At 42.9% G+C, this 23,286-nt stretch overlaps 1 protein-coding gene across 5 annotated transcripts in view; it reads right to left on the bottom strand.

Moving 5' to 3' along the window:
• LOC139226417 (protein-tyrosine sulfotransferase 1-like) overlaps positions 1–18,749 on the bottom strand; it is an 80,163-nt gene extending 61,414 nt beyond the window's left edge. For 2 of the 5 annotated variants that reach the window (XR_011587255.1, XM_070857173.1), the window contains exon 1: positions 18,670–18,749. The gene's annotated coding sequence lies outside the window, so the exon portion shown is untranslated. Of the gene's footprint in view, positions 1–17,140; positions 17,230–18,013; positions 18,070–18,669 lie in introns of those variants that run through there. The other 3 variants (XM_070857174.1, XM_070857175.1, XM_070857176.1) reach the window with 3 other exon arrangements.
• Positions 18,750–23,286: the final 4,537 nt, after the last annotated feature.

Raw genomic sequence — 23,286 nt, 5'->3', positions numbered from 1 at the left:
TAACAATCAAACACCCTTATGTTAGCTCTCAGCATATGAACAGTCTACCCATCACCATAGCAACATGGGACTACTTCAGAGCTCTGCTAAAGGGGGAAACCCCATACAAGATTAAAACTCCACTAAAAAAAATGTAAGTAATTGGTGATAGGCTAACGATATCCTTTCACTACTTTCTTGCAGAATGTTAGGAAATGGCAGAATATTCATTTCAGACCAGGCTCACTTCACATTACTACTGCACATGTACAAAGTTATGCTTCAAATTCCCGAAATTCATAAAGTAAAAACTTGCAGCTATTTAACCAGAGCAGAGTCTCAACTACAAAAAGAACCAGATGCCCAAACCTACTTGAGGGTAACATAATGCCAGTACAGTAGTGTATTAAAATCCACATTTTCAAAATCACATGGCAAGAGAATAATCTTTTAGTGCAATCAAGATATAATTGCATTTGACAAGTACATATACTCTGGTTTAACTGGTTGTTAGTGTCTTAAAAAACAAAAGGCCTGAATGAGTATATTGATTTGCCAACTACAGGTATCCGTACTATTCTGGGTGAAACATTGCAGGTCTGACCTGAAAGGTTACCATCGAGAAAAACAAAAAACTTATAGTATCACAGTAGCTTAGTGCAGAATATGCAATTAAGAAGTTTCAATGTTTACCCCAAACCTGCAACAACATTTTGAATAATCTACCTAAATTAAACAATGAAAAAAAATGGATGCTAGAAATATATTTCAGTAATAACTGAAAATATCAAAATTGTTTGAATTATATTTACATTAGTCAATCACCATAAGGCTAGTATGCAACAGGATGCCAAGTCAAATGAATTTTATTGATGAATAGCAAGATGTAAATAGCAAAACAATTTTTTAAAAAAAGGGAATTAATGCGCAACAAAAATCAGCCTTGTTTTTTTTAATTCGAGTCAAATCTTCTCTTTAAGCATGTATATTTGTTAGCCTGAAGTATTCCATTGTACCAGAAAGGTTTAAAAGATCATATCTAAGTGTACAGCTAAAGTGCTAATGAGGTCAGATCACACTGCCCCCGATCTATCAATGTTATCACAACTGTATAGTTACTTGAAGTATAACTACTGCATTACAAAAAAATGCTGAATTTGATTTCACTTTGATCCTCATTATCAGTCGAGGTCATCATATTTACTGAACTCCCCAATATCTTTATGGTTTAATATTTGGGCGAAGGCTAAAATGACCTAAATGCAACTTTCAAAAAACAAACAGCAATTATGTATTTTCTTTTCTTAAAGAATACAAGTCAAAAACACGAAGGATCTAGATTATACACAAATTTTCAAACAAAACGGTGTTTGAAAAGGATCGTAAAATGCAATGTTCATGAGTAGCAAGATAGACATGTGCCATGAAGCTGGCCAGATAATGGATGAAAGAAGATATTTATCACTTACATTTCAGAGTTCCACCACAGAAGTAGCTGTGTACTATGAGAATTGGTCCCCATTTTCATATGCGCAATGGTATTTCAGAATGTATGGGAATAAAATCTGACATCAGCTTGGAGTGGAAGATGACACATAAAAATATATTTGTACACTCGTGTATGCATTGTTTAAATCACTGCACAATATAGCAAGCTAACTACGTGACAGGACTGGATAAAAAATAATCTATTACAAAAAAGATAAACATTGGCAACATGAAAACAAAGCAAACGTGTTTAAAACTTCAAAACATAATGGGCCCAAGTTTCCACATGATTTGCGCCTGATTTTTAGGAGCAACTGGTGGAGAACGGACTATCTTAGAAATCGCAATTCTCCACATTTTTTTTTCTGCAGTTCTAGTCAGGTAGAACAGTTCCACTTTGGAACAGAATTTTTTCTTCAAAAGGAGGCGTGTCCGGCCACTGACGCCTGATTTCAAAGTTTCCACAGTGAAAACGTACTCCAAACTAACTTAGAATGGAGCAAGTGAAGACTTTTGTAGAACTGAAAAAACCTTGTCTACACATTAAAAAATCAGGCGCAGGTTACAAATTAGGCGTCCAGAACGAGGTCGGGGGGGGGGGGGGGAAAGGGAAGTCATTAAATTCTAGAATAAATCCTTATTTATACTTCTACAAATATTATACAAATAAATCCAACCTGAATAAACATTTATAAGCAAAGAAAAGATTAAATAAACCATCTTCCTACTTGTGTGAAAGTGCTTCAGCCACGGAGAATGCTGCAGGCGTTCGTTCCCGTGGGGGGGTGGGGAAGGAAACAGCCGTTCGTTCTCGCGGGGGGGAAGGAGACAGTGAGAAGGCTGCAAGAAGCCTCAGTGCTGATGGCAATGTGCTTTTATTAAAAAATTTTCAAAAATTAAACAGCTACAAAGAACAACAAAAATGGCCGAGTGCCAATGTTTCCTTCACACTGCGCGTGCGCGAAAGCTCCAACGCGAACGCGCAGAGTTGCCGGCAGGAAAAAAACTAATTTAAATGGTACCCGCCCCCTCCCACTTACAAAATCGGCGCGAGTGTAGGCTCCGCCCCCCTGGGCGCTGCGCCAAACAGACAAGGAGCTGCAGGGCGCTCCAGAATCGCGCGTTTTTTTTCCGGCGCCGTTTTAGGCGCGAAAAACGAGCGCCCAGGTCAGAGGGGCGCCCGTTTTTTATCGTGTGGAAACTTGGGCCCAATATATTAGCAACCTGTCACAGCCCTTGCTATTGAGGGAGTGCAGCAAAGGTTCACCAGACTGATTCCAGGGATGGCTGGACTGTCATATGAGGAGAGACTGGATCAACTGGGCCTTTATTCACTGGCGTTTAGAAGGATGAGAGGGGATCTCATAGAAACATATAAGATTCTGATGGGACTAGACAGGTTAGATGCGGGAAGAATGTTCTCGATGTTGGGGAAGTCCAGAACCAGGGGACACAATCTTAGGATAAGGGGTAGGCCATTTAGGACTGAGATGAGGAGAAACTTTTTCACTCAGAGTTGATGACTTGTGGAATTCCCTGCCACAGGGAGTTGTTGATGCCAGTTCATTGGATATATTCAAGAGGGAGCTAGATAAGGCCCTTACGGTTAAGTGGATCAAGGGGTATGGAGAGAAAGCAGGAAAGGGGTACTGAAGGAATGATCAGCCATGATCTTATTGAATGGCGGTGCAGGCTCGAGGGGCCGAATGTCCTACTCCTGCACCTATTTTCTATGTTTCTATGCATTTAAACAAAGCACTTTGAATGTTGTAAAGTGAAAACCTCAACCACATTATACTAATAAAAATGTTTTAATTGATATTCAAGATAGCATGAACATTTGTTTAGGTTACTAGAAACACTGATTGCAACACAAAATGTTCATGACATGAAAAAATATTTCATTTTACAATCTGGGCTTCCATTTACTGATTGTCACAGGAATGCACTACCCTACCCCACCCCCACCCCCCCCCCCCCCGCGTGAGCATGGTTCACGTCAAAATAAATGACCTACATTAAAAGTGATTTATGTACAACTGTCTACCTCCTGGTCAAGGCACTCAAAGTTTGATTCAATTTTACCTGCAAATACTATGCACCTTTTAAGCAGATGTTTCTCTTCATACAAAAACAAGCAACTCATCTATACTCTCACAGTGTTAACTACAAACATACAAACAATGACGGACAGGTAATGACCATCTGGTCCATCAAGCCTGTCCCACACAATTGTGATACCTTTGTATCACAACATATACACTCCGCCGCACCCAAACCATGTGATCTCCTGGGAGGTGCAAAAAAAGTTTTAAAAACTCAGGCTAATTTGGAGGGAAAAATCTGGGAAATTACTCTAGGCGATCGAAACTAGTGCAGGAGATCACTCTGGCCATTAAATTCCCTGCAAACCTACCTTCTGTAAGAGGTGATCTCCGCAGCAACCAGAAACAAATCCAGCTTTCGTTTGAAGGAATGCCACATGAAACGGCAGCTTGTTCCAGAGGTCTACTATTCTCTAGGAAAAGAACCACTGCTTGACATCTAACCTAGATCTAGCCCTAGACCCTATCTAAACTCAATCCAATGACAATAACTAATTATGAATTGTGTTCAAGTGCAAGACCATCACTAAAGAAGATCCATCCTTCTGCAAAGGAAACCTTTTTCAGGGATTCCCAGAATAGATTCTTTTGCAGAATTGGACAACTTCATAAACTGTATTTTCAGCCAAAGATCATGCAGTTGCAAGACTCAGATTTATCTCATGCCTAAATAATCCCTCAATATAGTAAAACTCCCAATTTACTGACACTGGGTAACTTTAGGGAGCACATCCTTCATACAATTATGATGTTATGAGTTCAAGTGGGATTGGTAGCAAGTAAGATACTCTAATCAAATTTCACTTTGTAAAGATAATGTAAATTGCAAATTTAAATCTTTAAAAAATTGGATCTGTAATATGAAGGTCAATATGTGTAATATTGTAGAAAACAAGTTTATATTGCCGATTGATCCAGTCATATGGTTAGCATGCACCAAACTGATCCCTACATTATCAGCTTGGCTTAGTTGTTAACCCTTTTGTCAGACTTAGACGGTTATGGTTCAAGCCCTACTCTACACCTCCGAAGCACTTGAACTAAATTGATGTCCCAATGCAGTATTGCATTGTTTGATGTGCCACCTTTCAGATGAGACACCAGAATGAGCCTCGTCTCCCTAGTTCCACAACACTGATTTGAAGGAGGAAGCTTTTCTCTGTTCTGACTAACATTTCTGCCTCAATCACACTATAAATATATCAATAGATTATTTAGCCAATTTAATATTTGAGACCCCCTTGCCAGAACTTTGATACAAATAGTAAGTATGTACACATGCATACAGATGTCTCGTTAAAAACGGCTTTCCCACTTCCTGCCCTAATTTTGCTTCTAGTTTCAAAATGCTCAGACTGAAGTTATTCATCTGCACAAATTTGAACAAGAGGCACACTGGATTGACAAATTTAATATTTGCCTCATATTATGGAAATTAAATGCTCTTAACATTTTCTTTACATAAATATTAGGAATTAAATGTTAAAAGCATCATTTAAAATTATAACTATAACTTTCAGAATTTATTCTTCAAGTTTTAGTGCTATACTTTGCTTCAGGTACATCTGCTTTGGACAATTTGCTTGGTTTGTCTCATCAGGACTCTGTATAAAATGCCACTTAAGGCAGGAGCATCCAAGCTTTTTAGTTCTGGGCCATTCTAGTACATATCTTGGAGCCTCATGGTTTACATTAAATTTAAAGCAATATTCCTCATTAATTTCCATATGTCTCAAGCTATTACAAGTATTAGAATATTTACAGCACAGAAACAGGCCATTCAGCCCAACACGACCAGGCTGGTGTTCATGCACCACATGAACCTCCTATCACTCTATTAACATATCTTTCTATTCCTTTCTTCCTCATGTGCTTATCGAGCTTCCGCTTAAATACATCTATGCTATTTGCCTCAACTGCTGCTTATGGTAGCGAGTTCCACATTTTAACCACTTTCTGGGTAAAGAGGTTTCTCCTGAATTCTCTGTTGGATTCATTAGTGACTATCTTATGGACCCCAGTTCTTGACTTGCGCACAAATGGAATCATCTCTACACTTACCTCATCAAAACCGTTCATAATCTTCAAGACCTGTGTCAGGTCACCCCTCAGTATTCTCTTTTCTAGAGAAAAAGAGAGCCCCAGCCTGTTCAATCTTTAGAAATAACCCCTCAGTTCTGGTGTGATTCTAGTAAATCTTTGTTGCACCTTCTCCAGTGCCTCTATAGCCTTTTTGTAATATGGAGACCAGAACTGTTCAGTGTGATCTAACCAATGTTCTACACAAGTTTAACATCACTGCTTTGCTTTTCAATTCTATCCCATCCCTCAAGAAATTAATCCCAGTGCTTTGTTTGCTTTTTTAAAATGGCCTAATTAACCTGTGTCATTACTTTTAGTGATTACTGGAACAGAGGAGGTTGAGGCACCTCACTGAGACTTACAAAATATTGAGGGGCCTGGACATAGTGGATAGTAAGGGTCTAGTGGGCACAGTTTTAAGGTGGTTGGTAGAAGGTTTAGAGGGGATTTGACCGGGGGGGGGTTTCTTTATGCAGAGGGTTGTGGGGATCTGGAACTCGATGCCTGGAAGAGTAGTGGGATGCAGAAATCCTCACCACTTTTAAGAGATGATTGGATAGGCACTTAAAGTGCCGCAACCGGCAGGGTTACGGACCTAGAGCTGGTAATTGGGATTAGACTGGATGACCTTTTGTTGGATGGAGCAGATATAATGGTAAGTACTGCAGGGAATAGAATACGGCCAGGGTGATCTCCTGGACCAGTTTCGATCACCTGGATGGGTCGGAGAGGAATTTCCCCAGATTTTTCCCCCTAAATTGGCCTGGGTTTTATCTGGTTTTTGCCTCTCCCAGGAGATCACATGGCTCCAGTTGGGGTGGAGTGTAGAATGTTTCAGTATAAGGGATATCGCACTTGTGGTGAGGTGGATTGGTTGGGCTGGGTGCTCTTTGCCTTTCCGTTATTGTTCATAGGTTTACATGTAACATTTAGGGCTGCTGACCAAGGGCTGTGTGGCTCTTTGTCGGCCGGCGCGGACACAATGGGCCAGAGTGGCCTCCTTCTTGCGCTGTAAATTTCTATGTTTCGATGTGTGCATCTTTACCCCCAGAGCCTTGTTTCTCTACCCCATTTAGACACTTATTTTCCAAGGAGTATGTGGCCTCCTTATTCTTCCTACCAGAATATACTACCTCACTTATCTATATGGAAGTTCATTTGCCAATTACGCACTCATTCTGTAAATTGATTAATGTCTATGTGTATTTTGTCATTACATCCACAATTTGGTGTCATCTACAAATTTTAAAATAGTACATCCGATTCCGGAGTCCAAATTATCAATGGTGAACAGCAGTTTGTCCCAGCACCTATCCTTGTGCAACACCACTTCCCACCATTTGCCAAACTGAGGCCCCAAGTTTCTACTTGGCAAAACAGGTGCCCCTCCGAGCTGGGCGCCCGTTTTTCGCGCCGAAAACGGCGCCTGAAAAAAACGCGCTATTCTCAAGCGCTTTGCAGCTCGATGGCTGCTTGGCGCGGCGCACAGGGGGCGGAGCCTACCACTCGCGCCGATTTTGTAAGTAGGAGGGGGCGGGTACAATTTAAATGAGTTTTTTTCGTGCCGGCAACCCTGCGCGTGCGCGTTGGAGCGTTCGCGCACGCGCAGTCTGAAGTAAACATTGCCACTCGGCCATTTTAAAAGTGCTGTAGAAAAAGTGAAAATTTGTTTATTGAACCCTTGCAAAGGCTTGTATTTAAATTTTTTTGATATTTCTGTGTGTGAGGGTGAGGGAGTGCATTCTGTAATTAAAGATAGACTGTGATAAACGGAACACATGCACTTGTTTGAGACTATTCAAATTCTTTGTAGCTGTTCAATGTTTAACATTTTTTAATAAAACCACATTGCCCTTCCATGATCAGCACTGAGGCTTCTTGCAGCTTTCTCCCCCTGCCGTCCGTCGGGCCCGATGGCAAACGGCTGCCTCAAGTTCTGAGGCTTCCTGCAGCTTTCTCCCTCCCCCCCCCCCCCCGCCGCCGCCGTCAGTCGGGCCCGACGGCAAACAGCTGCCTGAAAGGCCTGCCTGAAGCACTTTCACACAGGTAGGAACATGGTTTATTTAATCTTTTCTTTGCTTATAAATTTTTATTCAGGTTGGATTTATTTGTATAATATTTGTATAAGTATAACTAAGGATTTATTGTAGAATTTAATGACTTCCCTTGCCCCCCCTCCTCGTTCCCGACGCCTAATTTGTAACCTGCGCCTGATTTTTTAATGTGTAGACAAGGTTTTTTCAAGCCTACAAAAATCTTCACTTGCTCCATTCTAAGTTAGTTTGGAGTACGTTTTCACTGTGGAAACTTTCAAATCAGGAGTCAGTGGCCGTACACGCCCCCTTTTGAAAAAAAAATTCTGTTCAAAAGTGAAACTGTTCTACCTGACTAGAACTGCAGAAAACTAAATGTGGAGAATTCCGATTTCTAAGATACTCCGTTCTCCACCAGTTGCTCCTAAAAATCTGGAGCAAATCATGTGGAAACTTGAGGCCTGAGTAACTAACTTTTAACCCCAACTAGCTGTTTTGCAGCCAGCTTACTATACTTTCTGGTACTTGTCCCTGACTCCACAGGTTAGTCATGAGTCTTCTATCCATGACCTTATTGAAGGCTTTTTGGAAATCCAATTTATATTACACCTACTACATTACCCTTATCTATCCTTTCTATTACTTCTTCAAAGAATACATCATCATACAGGCAGTCCTGCGGAATCGAGGAAGACTTGCTTCCACTCTTAACACGAGTTCTTAGGTGGCTGTACAGTCCGATATGAGAACCTTAGTCTCTGTCACAGGTGGCGCAGAGAGTCATTGAAGGAAGGGGTGGGAGGGACTGGTTTGCCGCACGCTCTTTCCGCTGCCTGCGCTTGATTTCTGCACGCTCTCAGCGACGAGACTCGCAGTGCTCAGCGCCCTCCCGGATGCGCTTCCCCCAATTAGGGAAGTCTTTGGCCAGGGTCTCCCAGGTGTCAGTGGGGATGTTGCACTTTTTCCCGGGAGGCTTTGAAGGTGTCCCTGTAACGTTTCCTCTGCCTACCTTTGGCTCATTTGCCTTGAAGGAGTTCAGAGTAAAGCGCTTGCTTTGGGCGCTCGTGTCTGGCATGCGAACTATGTGGCCTGATCAAGTGTGGTCAGTGCTTTGATGCTGGCCTGGTCGAGGACGTTAATGTTGGTGCATCTGTCCTTCCAGTGGATTTTTAGGATCTTAGAGACATAGTTGATGGTATTCTCCACCGACTTGGTATCTACTGTACATGGTCCATGTTTCTGAATTCAATAAGGCTGGTCAAGCATGACCTTCCATGTTGGAATCGGTGCCGACGACTATATTATATTTTCAGTTGCCAGATGTTTTTCTGCATGATCTCGCACTTTCCAACATTATACTCCATCTGTCAAATCTTTGCCCACTCACTTAGCCTGTTTATGTCCTTTTACAAATTTTGTGTGTGTCCTCTTCACACTACTTTTCCTCCCATCTTTGTATCGTCAGCAAACTTGGCTTCGTTACATTCAGTCCCTTCTTCCAAATTGTTAATATAGATTGCAAATTGTTGGGGTCCCAGCACTGATCCCTGCAGCACCCCACTAGTTACTGGTTGTCAAACAGAAATGAACCGTTTATTCCGACTCTCTGCTTTGTTAGTTAGCCAATCCTCTAGCCATACTAATATATTACCCCCAAGCCCGTGAACTTTTATCTTGTGCAGTAACCTTTTATGTGGCACCTTGTCAAATGCCACATAAAGAGATGAATTAGTAAATATTAAATTATGTGTGTGTAACCATACCCTAAGGTAGAGAAAGAATAATGCCCAAAGTGAATAAACCTAGAAATTAGCTGAGGTGCAGTTAACCATTTAAAATAGAGGTTAATGGCTCAGTTGAATTTGCTTGCAGTAGAATATGGCCAGTTATGCATTCATTTCAAATTTCTCAATGCCATTTTAACAGATGAGAATGTGGGGCTGAGGACTAGAGAAATGTAAAACTATTACCTTCCTTCTTTCCATCCATACTACAGATTTATAATTACATAGTCCTCATTACCACATTCCCACCATCTCAATTGTTAATCTGGAACTTATTCATCTTTGTGTTAAGGCTGAGCAAATGTGAATATAGTCTCAGCTGCTGAATTGTTAAGGGCTCAGAATTCCAGGGCTTAGAAGAGCTGAATGATAATGAACACCTGAGAGAGAGGGTGGAATTGGAGGCAGGACCCAGTTTCATTGGGTCTGTACCCCATTTTACCGATGAGGAGAAACAACAATGGCTGGGGGGGGGTGGCACCGGCATTTCTTGCACCCATCCCATTCCTCCTGACAGAAGAGGGAGAATTACCTAAATGACATCTGCCCCAGAGAGTGCACTTGCATCATGGAAGTGTACTTGCAAAAATGCAGTGGAAGTGGGGCTCACGCTGCCATGAGGAAAACAACAAGTTTAAAATCGGCAGCTCTTTTGGCACAATGGCCCATTCTCCCTCCTCCTCAGATAGAGTGGGAAGATGCCACAGTGATATTCCTGTTTTCCCCCTCCCTGTCCTTGCTATTTAGGACTGGGTCCATATCTTTGACTGTAGTCCCACTCTACTCCACGCTGCTCCCGGGCCGCTGCACGCCACTCCTTTTGTGGCCCCGACCTGCCGCTGATAGTTTCGGAGACCATCGGCGGCAGGTCGGGGCCATGGAGGGAGCGGCGTGCAGCGGCCCAGGGAGCAGCATGGAGACCACTACAAGGTACAGCGCGAGCTGGTGCAGGAGGGCAACGGCAGCAAAGAGTGATGTCAGCAAGGTCCAGGTCAGTGATTGGAGCATGGGCAGATGCAGCAGGAGTGGCGAAGGAGCTCCGAGAGACTGTAGAGGGATGTGATCAGGGCCCAGGGGAGGAGTGGGTTCGGGGCCAGGGACAGCACGGGCCAGCGCACACTACGATAGTGTGCGCACTGGGTCCGTGCAGCAGAACAGGTAATTCTTGCCACTGGACCAAGACCTTGTTCTGTCAAGCCCGTATGGTGGCTGGTGTGCAACAGCCACCACACGTTAAAAAAAATCCACGCACAGGCATCTTCCACCCTTGAGGATGTAGTTCGGGTTCTTCATTCGAAACACCTGTGAATTAACTCATCCTTTTTTTTGGTGTGGAAGCAAGTCATCCTTGTTTCGAGGGACTGCCTATGACATCTTTGAGTAAGGATTCCATTATCTTTCCTACCACCATTAAGTTAATTAGTCTATAGTTCCCTAAACTTGTTCTATCTCCGTTGAGATCAACGTTGAGATCTTGATGCTCTGATTAGAGATTTATCCACCATTGAGGCAGAAGTCCCAGAATGGGCTTTTTCAAACAGCCAGGCCCAAGAAATTCAAACAGGATAAACCAGCAAATTAAAAAAATAAATAGAACTGAGTTTCCTGAAGTTCATGGGTCACATTGCCAGGACTTGGGGTTAAACATGGTCCACGGTATAGTTTGGACACCCCAGATACAAAATGCGGCAAACGCCATGAAACTTGGAGAACAAAATATTGTTGGACGATGCATCAAAAGCAAAAAATATTTCAAAATGTAGTTCACATCATCAAGCAACAGTTGTTTGTAAAGTTGCCAGATGGGGATCAAACCACAGTAATTTCAGTGTATGGTTGGAGCCGCTTGACATCACAGCACGCCTCAATGTTTAAGCTAATGGGCAATGTGCCCATCAAGCAGACTGGTTTATCCTGGATGGTGCCAAGCTTCTTGAGTTGGAGCTGCAGCCATCCAAGCAGAGTATTCAATCACACGTGACTTGTGCCTTATAGGTGATGGAAAGGCTTTGGTGAGTCAAACATAAGAACATAAGAAATAGGAGCAGGAGTCGGCCATTTGGCCCCTCAATCCTGCTCCGCCATTCAATAAGATCATGGCTGAGCAGGTCAAGGGGTGAGCCACCAGCCACAGAATGCGCAGTCTTTGAACTGCTTTAGTAGCTACGGGATTTATGTAGCTGATCCAGCGGAATACTAGTTAATGGTGACCACCCCACCCGCCGCAGGAAGTTGATTGAGGGGGCTCGGTGATGGTAATGTTTTTGAATGTCATGGGGAGGTGGTTCGGCTCTCTTGTTGTAAATGGTTATTGTCTGGCATGTTTGTGGTTCGAATATATTATTTACGACGCATCGGCCCAAACCTGGATGCTTTCAGGGACTTGCTGTATGCAGGCTTGGACTGATTCATAATGAGAAATTGTGAAATGAAGCTGAACATGGTCATCATCATCATAGGCGGTCCCTGGAATCGAGGATGACTTGCTTCCATGCCAAAAAAGGATGATTTCACAGGTGTTTCAAATGAAGGACCTAATATTCCAGGTCCCGAACTACATGTTGAAGGGTGGAAGATGCCTGTACGTGGATTCTTTTAACGTGTGGTGGCTGTTGCACGCCAGCCACCACATGGGCTTGACAGAGTTAGGTCTTGGTCCAGTGGCGAGGATTACCCAAGACGACTGGAGACCTGTTCTACTGTAAACCTGCTCTGAACACAGTCAATCATCAGCTAGTAGCACGGCTTCTACCTTATGATGGGAGAAAAGTCATTGATCAAGCAGCGAAAGACAGTTGGGCTTAGGACACTACTCTGAGGAACACCTGCTGCAATGTACTGGGACTGAGATTAATGGCTTCCAACAGGTGAAGATAAAATTCCCCACCTATATATTCTGCCTGACCTAGTGGTCTATAACAACTCCGATAACTAATTTTCCCTTCTTCATCAGTGCAACCCATAACGTTTCCAGCTCTTCAGTACTTGAACTGTGCTGTGTCAGGTTGGTGGAGGACCTTTGTCGTACGGATGTTTAGTGTAAGAACCATGCTTTCGTATGCCTCGGTGAAGATGTTGACTATGACTTGGAATTCAGCCTCAATGTGCGCAGACACAAGCGTCGTCCACATACTGTAGCTCGACGACAGAGGATGGGACGGTCTTGGATCTGGCCTGGAGGCAACGAAGGTTGAACAGGTTCCCACTATAGTTTAGTTCCATTCCAGCGGGGAGCTTGTTGAATGTGAGGTGGAGCATTGCAGCGAGGAAGATCGAGAAGAGGGTTGGCAGGATGAAGCAACCCTGTTTGACCTGGGTCCGGACGTGGATTGGGAACCTATTATCAGCAAGAGCAGACATCGATGAGGAGGTTCAACACCGCCTCCAGTGCATCAGCGCAGCCTTCGGCTACCTGAGGAAGAGAGTGTTCGAAGATCAGGCCCTCAAATCTGGCACTGAGTTTATGGTCCACAGGGCTGTAGTGATACCGGTCCTCCTGTATGGCTCAGAGATGTGGACCATATACAGCAGACACCTCAAATCGCTGGAGAAATATCACCAGCATTGTCTCCGCAAGATCCTGCAAATCTCCTGGGAGGACAGACGCACCAACGTTAGTGTCCTCGATCAGGCCAACATCCCTCGCATCAAAGCACTGACCACACTCGGCCAGCTCCGTTGGGTAGGCCACATTGTTCGCATGCCTAACACAAGACTCCCAAAGCAAGCACTCTACTCGGAACTCCTACATGGCAAGCGAGCCCCAGGTGGGCAGAGGAAACGTTTCAAGGACATCCTCAAAGCCTCCTTGATAAAATGCAACATCCCCACCGACACCTGGGAGTACCTTGACTGTCCTAAGTGGATGAAGATCATCCAGGAGGGCGCTGAGCACCTCGACTCTCGTCGCCAAGTGCATGCAGAAAACAAGCGCAGGCGACAGAAGGAGCGTGCGGCAAACCAGACTCCCCACCCACCCTTTCCTTCAACGACTGTTACAGGCGGGACAGACAAAGACTGTAATTCCTGTATTGAACTGTTCAGTCACTAAAACTCACTTTTATATAGAGTGGAAGCAAGTCTTGCGATTTTGAGGGACTGCCTATGATGACTTGAGCTGTCCACCTCAGTTAACATTACATCATCTTTTAATATAAATAACCACTGTACCACTTATGTTTCCCTTCAGCACAATCTAAACCCTTGTAAATGTCACACCTAATACACATCATTGAACTCATTCCCTGTAATTACTATTGGATTAGTCTCCTTCCTTAGTATAGACCAGGTGCCCAACTTCATTTGTCAGGCTTCTGGAATTTGTGTACAAAACACTGAGGCAACCACTTTGCTCATTCTTTACTGGTTCGTCACTACCACATGAATTCCCTGCAAGATTCCCTCTTCGGTTAAAATTCCAACTTACTAAATACCCCACTGCCACTACTTCTGCATTAGCTTTACCCCCCTCCAAGAGCACTTTGATCCCTTTGCCCTTTCAAACTACCACCCCATCACCAACCTCCCTTTTCTGTCCAGAGTCCTTGTTGACTCGTAAATCTGTGCCCATCTCTCCTGCAACTCTAAGTTTGAACATCTCCAATCAAGTTTCCAAATCGCCACAAAACTGAAACAGCCCTGATCAAAGTCACAAATGATATCCTCTGTGGCTGACAATCCTGCAATATCCCTCCTCATCCTCCAGTCTTTCTGCAGCCTGCCATGGTTACCTCCAGACTTAACTATTCCAATGCTCTTCTGGAAGACCTCCCATTTTCCGCCCTCTTATAAACTTGCGCTCACACAAACCTCTGCTGCCTGAATGGTAACCCACACCAAGTCCTTCTCACCCAGCACCCGTGATCACCAACTTACTTTGGCTCCAGGTCCACCAATACCTTGATTTTATAATTTCATTGGGTTCAATCCCTCCACGGCCTCACCCTTTCCTTTCTCTAACCTCCTTCAGCCCCACAATCCTCCATGAACTTGGTATTCCTCCAATTCTGGATGTGCATTTCCCACTCCGTTCACCACACCATTGATAGTCATGCCTTCAGCCATCTTGGCACCAAGCTCCGGAATTCCTTCCACAGTTTCGCCTTTAAGATGCTGCTTAAAATTTAACTGAACAAGCTTTTAGTTAGCTATCCTAATATCTCCTTCTGTGGTTCAGTGTCAATTTTTGTCTTATTCTCCTGTGAAGCACCTTGGGACAATTTTCGATGTTAAAAGATGCTATATAAATGCAAGTGGTCATTATTGAATAGCTCTTCCACAAGCTTTACTCGCTTAAACTGAGTTCCACTGCTCCATGTATGCTCTCAGAAGACACTGATGTAAGTTTAATTTAAAATAAATCACCCCAAAATAATTGCAATTATTCAAGAAACATAATTTAATGCTAACTCCAATTCAAACTCCCTCTACATGGCTCACTTGCATCCTGCTTAAACTCACAAGCAGCAGTCAATTCAAACATCAGTACTACTTATAATACATCCAACCCACATTCAGCCACTAACACTTTCACACATAATTAATAGCTAGCTTGTTTGTCAATACTTGCAAAAACAATCACAGCAAAATAATTCACCAGCACTTCAACAGCTAACTAGCAGTGTTCCCTTCTAATTTTTTTGTGCGCAGTCCCTGTGGCCGTGCATGCATGGTATCTTCTCCAGCATCAACAATCGATTCTCGGCCACGCAGCTTAGGGGATCGTTGCTAACTAGTCAAATATAGTTTAGTACAAAAGACAAAAAAATACTGTGGATGTTGGAAATCTGAAATCAAAGCAGAAAATGCTGGAAATACTCAGATCAGGCAGCATCTGTGAAAATATAGTTTGGTACTCACTCAATCCAGTTCAGACCAAACTCAGTCTTCACATTCCTTTGACCTCTGACTATGGAATATATATTTTATATACAAATTGTCACTTAAAATGTAAAATTCTCCAAGTTAAATACCACCTTCTACATTAAAAAAAACTAGATAATGTGTATGCATTAACAAAAAAATTAAACAAATGACAAAGTGTTTGCCAATGGTTTAATCCAGATAAATGCATAACCTTTTTTCCAGATATTCTTACATATGAATCAGCATTCCAAGAAACTGAGGTTAATAGCCAGGCTACAGATATTTGTACCGCAGCTATTTGATCATTCAACAATCCAGTCTTCAACTCAGTTAGTCAAGTAGACTACATTTAGTGCAGTAAACATTTTGCAATAGGATAACTAGGGAACATTTCATACTTTTACGAGGAATTTTACACCATGGAAGTGATTAGGAAACTGCTTGGTCAAGGATAGTTGGAAGGGAATTAAAAGGCTGCAACCCAAGGGGTTCCAGACATTATAAACTGCAGGAATACAGTTTAATCCATTTATAATTTATGAGAATCTGAATGTATTCAGATTATTCAAGATTCCAGAATTTTATTCCAGATTCCAGCATCCATGGTATTTTGCTTTTGTCTGAATGTATTCATTATTGGTAATTCATTGTTCAGTTTCACTTAAAAAAGTGCTTATCACCATGCCAGAATTATTAATCTCAGTGTGAAAGCTACCGCAGATGCCAAACACAAAAGCTGCCAACAGCAAAGAGATAAAACAAAAAGTTTAGACTGTATACACACACACCCTTACACTCTTCTCAAGTCAGCTGAAATTTTGTAGGACTACTTTCTTGTTTTCACTTCCGAGAAACTATTATTTTATGTTGCTTATTTCCCAGGATTTATTCTTCACAGTAATACAATTATACTCAAGGATCTTCAATCTATATGAAAAATACTAGAACATTCATTACAACTGGTAAATTATAGCCACCGAGGTTGTTCCATAATGCAACATTACGCTCAGCTAAACTGGATTACTCTTTTAGAGTAAATACAAACATTCTTACATATTCACAAATCAGAATTTATATTTCAAACACTTATACTGACATTTCAAAATGTTTTAGTCTTCCAATAAAAATACAAAAATAATATTGTAAGAGTATGAAACTTCAAGTGAACATGGTGCACATTTGTAAAAATAAGAAATTTCCACCTACATGCAAGTAGTCAATTTAAGATCATAGACACACTTTCCCTGGATAGATACAAATATACTTCCACATTTTAAAATCAAAACTGAGTCAAATATAAGAAAAATTCACATTAAAAGAATCAATCCAGCTGAGTCAGACCAGTATGAAGTGCTCTCCTCATAATAATCGACAGGGTTCAGGATTTAGCAGGAGCAGGCTTTATAGAGCTAGTAAACAGATCAGCCATGAATCACTGAATGATGGAATCGGCTCGAGGGGTTAAATGGCCTACTCCTGTTCCTATATTCAACAAAAAAACATGACTGCAGATATCATAACTGAAGGGGGTTTAATGCTAATTTTATGATCTAGCTGGTTAAGTTAATGAATAGATGAATCACACGGGCCACAAGGGCATCAGGTACAAGCTCCTGTTGGTAGAGTTGGTTCATTTCAGCCAAGGCGGTAATTAAGGTATAAAAACTAGCCTCAACATCCCTGGCTTGACAAACAATACAATCAACTAGGTTTCCCAACTCCTGTCAATCCAGACGCAAGAAAAACAGTAATCCATTTGGCCCAGAGTTTAAATCTATTTATCTCAGTCTTGAATATACTCAACGATGAGCATCTAGAGCTCTCTGGGGTAGAGAATTCCAAAGATTCACAACCCTTTAAGTGGTCATTTCTCCTCATCAGTCTTAATGACCAATCCCTTATTCTGAGACTGACACCTAGTTCTAGACTCCCTAGCCAGGGGAAACATCCTCCCAGCATTTACCCTGGCAAGCCCTGTAAGAATTTTATATGCTTCAATAAGATCACATCTCATTCTTCTAAACCCGAGGGAATATAGGCAGACTCTACTGTGCAATCTCTCTTCATAGGATAATCCCCTTATTGCAGCAATCAGTCTGGTGAACCTTTGTTGCACTCTACCCAAGGAAGGATATACTTGCCTTAGAGACCACCACCAAAACTGTACACAGTACTCCAGATGTGGTCTCACCAAGGCCCTATATAATTGAGTAAGACTTCTTTAATCTTCTACCCCAATCCCTTTGGAAAAAAAGGCTAACATACCATTTGCTTTTCTAATTGCTTGTTGTACCTACATGTTAACATTCTATGATTCATGTACATGGCCACTCAGGTCCCTCTGAATACCAACATTTCCCAGTCTCACCTTTTTAAAAAAGTTTCCTGCTTTTCTAGGTTTCCTACCAAAAAGTGGCTAACTTCACATTCTCCACATTATAGCCAATCACAATTTTGCCCATTCACTTAATCGGTCTACATCCCTTTACAGCTTCCTCAGAGCTTACTTTCCCACCTTGCTTTGTATCGTCAGAAAACTTGGGATACATTGTACTCAGTCCCTTCATCTAAGTTATTAATATAGATTGTAAATAGTTGAGGGCCAAGCATGGATTCTTGCAGCATTCCACTAGTTACAGCCTGCCAATCTTAAAATGACCAGTTTGTCCCTACTCACTGGTTTAAGGGTGCGTGGTTACCGGCAGGAGCCGATTCAGCCGCGATGCCCCCCACAGTCGAACGGCGGGCTAAGAATCGTAGTCTCGGTTCATACAGAACCGCATACCAGCACGAGACAAATACTTTCGAGAGAGGCAAACAGAAAGATAACAAGTGTTCTTTTTAGTTGGTTTAAAGAGGTGAAGGCGGTAGAAAAAGAGAAAAAGAAAAACAACACGAACCAACATCCCGTCAGACAGGCGATGCCTTGCAGAGTCGCTCAGAGTCCGCGCTCGGCGGTGACTCCGGCCAAAGTCAACACTGAAGTGACCAGCACTGAGGCCGCGGCACACAGCGATAAATAGGGCGGTTCCTAGCCAACGACCCAGCTTTTGGTCAGTCTGGCCCCGGTCAGTCTGACCCGGCGAGGGGCTCCCGGCCGCTCTGGCCCCGGCCCCGGTGAGGAGCTCCCGGCCGCTTTGGCCCCGGTGAATAGCCCGGTTCGCGGTCGGTCTGGCCCCGGTGAATGGCCCGGTTCCCGGGAGGGAGCGGATTAACCGCCTCGAGCTCCGGTATGATCGTTTAAACCGACACCAACCGCCGCCACACTCCGCTTTAATTTACTCGGTCCGCCTTTCATACCGTTAGCGCCCCATTCGCGTCTGCGTTACTCACCGGGAACCGATGAATTCATTGGAGTTACCGCCCCCCGGCAACTGATGGCCCGGCCCACCCCCGGCAGCGCCGCCATTTGCCCCCTCTTTCCCCCTCGGACGATTTCCCCCTTCGCTTCAGCGCTGATTGATGGAGCGCGACGAAACACGGCCTCCTATTGGCTGGCCGCCAGACTCGCTGTCTAGCGGCTGCTGATTGGGCGACATGCACGGCGGGGGGCGTGAGGTGCAGCGAATGTTATACAGCCGTTTTTAACTCTTTAAAAGTTCTGGCACTGCTGCTTTTTGCTAAGTTCAGAAGCAGACAGGGAGGGAAGGGAAGATGCCTTGAATTTCTGAGGTTTGTTTAAAAGACGCTGTTCAGCACTTTACCACATTCATCATCATCATAGGTGGTCCCTCGAAAGAGGATTGACTTGCTTCCCAACAGTGACTACACTCCAAAAGCACTTCATTGGCTGCAAAGCGCTTTGGGACGTCTGGTGGTCGTGAAAGGCACTATATAAATGCAAGTTTTTTCAAACCACAATGGGTGGTAATCCAAAACAAAATTTAAAGATATAAAAATGATTGGCCAGTTACAGTGTCTATTTGAAACAAAAGAATGTGAACTTGTCAGAAATGATTAACTATTACTCATAGTTCTAAATTAATTCAGTAACGACATAACAGTAACACAATCGTTTTCCATATATTTCTCTGCAAGACTACTGTTATATTATCACTCTAAATGTACCAGTTTATCAATTTATATAAATTATAGAGCTGTGCACATTTGAAAGTTCGTCAGAACATTAATTCCTGAAAAGATGATTAAAAATGTGCCACACGTTTTCTGTTGTAAAACATCTGCAAGAAGGATATTCAATACTACACTAAAAGGATTTTCTGAATACTGTACTGGTGATATCATACTGCCAACTCACTGGAAATTAGAAAAACTTTCTCCTAGACATTTAACTTTGCTCGCTTTCCCTGTGTCGGATCAGTAATTCTGTTCCACGCAGCTTCAACAATTTTTTATTTTCTTACAGCTCTACAAAGGTTGTTGAACCTTCTTTCCAGATGGATGCTAGCTGCATTGCACTCAGGGGCTTGGTATGGTAAATATTGAAGCTCTTTCTTTTTCAAACAAAGTACAGAACAATTCCAAAAAGACTATGGCAACAACAATAACTAAAATTTTGCAGCACTGTATGTTCTACTAAAGAAGAAATAGTCATTCAATTTTTGAAAATCCGTAATAATGTTGCAAGAAAATTCCCCATATGCTCCAGTAACACATGAATAGTGTGCTCACTGCTTTTTGTGCTCCTCTGATACCTTGTCCAAATGGCCAATCTTCATGTACAGGTATAATAAGCCTTGACAGTTAATGTCAGTGGGTTATTTGACAGTGGAGAGTATCATTATCACTGTCACTTACAAAGTCTCCCTGTGCCAATTCTGATCTCCTCATTGGCCTGCCATTGACTCTTCCCATTTTCTAGAGTCAGCTTTATAAAAATAATAATACAAAAACAAAATATTGCAGAAACTGAAATCTTCAGTTCTGGCGAAGGGTCATCGACCTGAAACGTTAAATCTGTTTCTCTCCACAGATGCTGCCTGGCCTGCTGAGATTTCCAGCATTTTCTGTTTTTATTCATTAAAATAATTCCTGCCTGCATCATGGGACCCACCACTGGGGGGGGTTGAAAAATCACTGCTTGCAGTAGTGGACTTGAGCCAACTGTTTCTGTGGCAGCTGAAGAGAAAGGTTTTTTTTAATTTTAGGATTAACATTAGGAGATGTGTAATTGGCCACTCTCTGCTCTTCACAGCAACATTATACATCAGCAACACACTAGTTCCTAGTGTTGAGCATTGCTTTAGTGCATTCATTTTTTAAATTTATTCATGGGATGTGGGCATCGCTGGCAAGGCCAGCATTTATTGCTCATCCCTAATTGTCCTTGAGAAGATGGTGGTGAGCCACCTTCTTGAACCGCTGCAGTCCGTATGGTGAAGGTACTCCCACAGTGCTGTTAGGGAGCGAGTATCAGGATTGTGACCCAGCAACAATGAAGGAACAGCGTTATATTTCCAAGTCAGCATGGTGTGTGACTTGGAGGGGAACATGGAGGTGGTGGTGTTCCCATGCGCCTGCTGCCCTTGTCCTTCTCGGTGGTAGAGGTCGCGGGTTTGGGAGGTGCTGTCGAAGAAGTCTTGGCGAGTTGCTGCAGTGCATCTTGTAGATGGTACACACTGTGGTGATGGAGGGAGTGAATGTTGATTTGTCCTGCTCTTGAGTGCTGTTGGAGCTGCACTCATCCAGGCAAGTGGAGAGTATTCCATTATCCTCCTGACTTATGCCTTGTAGATGGTGGAAAGGCCTTGGGGAGGCAAGAGGTGAGACACCCATCGCAGAATAACCAGCCTCTGACCTGCCCTTGTTGCCTCAGTATTTATGTGGCTACTCCAGTTAAGTTTCTGGTCAATGGTGACCTCTATGATATTGATGGTGGGGGATTCGGCGATGGTAATGCCGTTGAATGTCAAGGGGTGGAGATTAGACTCTCGTTTGTTAGAGATAGTCACTGCCTGGCACTTGTGTGGCGCGAATGTTACTTGCCACTTATCAGCCCAAGCCTGAATGTTGTCCAGGTCTTGCTGCATGCGGGCATGGACTGCTCCATTATCTGAGGAGTTCCGAATGGCACTGAACACTGTGCAGTCATCAGTGAACATCCCACTTCTGACCTTATGATGGTGGGAAGGTCATTGACGAAGCAGCTGAAGATGGTTGGGCCTAGGACACTGCCCTGAGGAACTCCTGCAGCGATGTCCTGAGGCTGTTTGACCTCCAACCACCACAACCATCTTCCTTTGTGTTGGGTATGACTCCAGCCAGTGGAGAGTTTTCCCCCTGATTCCCACTGACTTCAGTTTTACATAGGGTTCCTTGATGCCACACTCGGTCAAATGCTGCCTTGATGTCAAGGGCAGTCACTTTCACCGCACCTTTGGAATTCAGCTCTTTTGTCCATATTTGGACCAAGGTCCTGGCAGGACCCAAACTGGGCATCGATGAGCAGGTTATTGGTGAGTGAGTGTGGCTTGACAGCACTGTTGACGACACCTTCCATCACTTAGATGATGATTGAGAGTAGACTGATGGGGCTGTAATTGGCCGATTGGATTTGTCCTCCTTCTTGTGGACATGGCATACCTGGGTAGTTTTCCACATTGTCGGATAGATGCCAGTGTTGTAGCTGTACTGGAGCAGTTTGGCTGGAGGTGCAGATAGTTCTGGAGCACAACAGCTGGGATGTTGTCGGGGCCCATAGCTTTTGCTGTATTCAGTGCGCTCAACATTTCTTGATATCACGTGGAGTGAATAGAATTGGCTGAAGACTGGCTTCTATGATGATGGGAAATACATCAACACAACATTTGAATATATCTGCCCATATTTGAATGGACATATTCAATACCTATTGCACCGTTCAGTGGAAAATCCCAGAAGTGGTGATGGGCATTACGGATCCAGCAAAACAGCTTCCTGGCCGTATTTCAATCCCTGCCCATAGGAATTATATTGTGAAATGGCCAAACCAGCTTGGAAAGTTGTCTCTTGTTTGTTTAGATTATACTTACTTTTCTTTTATAATAAATATGTAAATTATAGCAAAGTTTTGACATTTTCCTTGAATTGGTCCTACCCTCAGCAATGCATGTCATTTAATTTATTTTAGTTCCCTCCTCAATCCTTTGAAGTTTGCTTTCTTGAAATCATATATTGGAGTCTGCTAACCAGATGATTGCAAATTTGATTATGCTGTAGTTATTTGTCCAAGAGATATCATTACATTTCATTTGTTGATGCCACCTTGATTGCTGAGACGAGCCAGGTCTAGATGTGTGTTCCTTTGAGTGAGATCCGTGACAAATCATGTCAAGATGAAAATAGTTCAGATTTTTCCCCCATACCTCCAGTTCGGCATTCCCAATTTATAGTGTGGGATACAGATCAGATACCAATGCTCTTCAGCATGTATCATAGTCACAGTAAGGAGACGAGCAAGAGGGGCATGAGAAGCTGGAAGAGGCTGAACATAAAATCCTGTTGACATCTATGCAAGCCCTGATAGATTATTCTCCAAATGTGAAAATCTGCTCACTACATCTACATCCTTCTCGGGAACATACGTTCACCTACAGTGTCTGAACTGTGCCAATCAACTGCCAAAACATTCTTGGTACCTGTTGAAAAACAACATAAAACCTTAGCAGGAACTCTGTGCACAATCCAATGGTTTAATAATCCTACATACAACTGTGTGCCTACTTTTATTTTTCCACTGCCTCCCCTTGGTAATGGTGCATAACATATGTATTATATCTAAATATTATAATTATTATTATCTCTCTGTATAATAGAAGCAAGGAGATGCTGTTGAACTTGCACACAATGTTGGTTCGGCCGTAGCCAAAGTATTAGGTTTGATTCAGTCATCCTGCTAAAAATGGATCCAGGATTACAATGCTCCCATTGCGCAATTGAAGAGGTTAGCTGACCTTACCTAATTCAGTGTCAGAATCCAAGTGGGCTCACTGTATCTTTTCCATGAGCAGA

Source organism: Pristiophorus japonicus, chromosome 16 (genome assembly GCF_044704955.1).
Source record: "Pristiophorus japonicus isolate sPriJap1 chromosome 16, sPriJap1.hap1, whole genome shotgun sequence".
NCBI lineage: Eukaryota > Metazoa > Chordata > Chondrichthyes > Pristiophoridae > Pristiophorus > Pristiophorus japonicus.
Note: the sequence above shows the minus strand (reverse complement) of the source record. Positions and strands in the feature narration are given on the sequence as shown.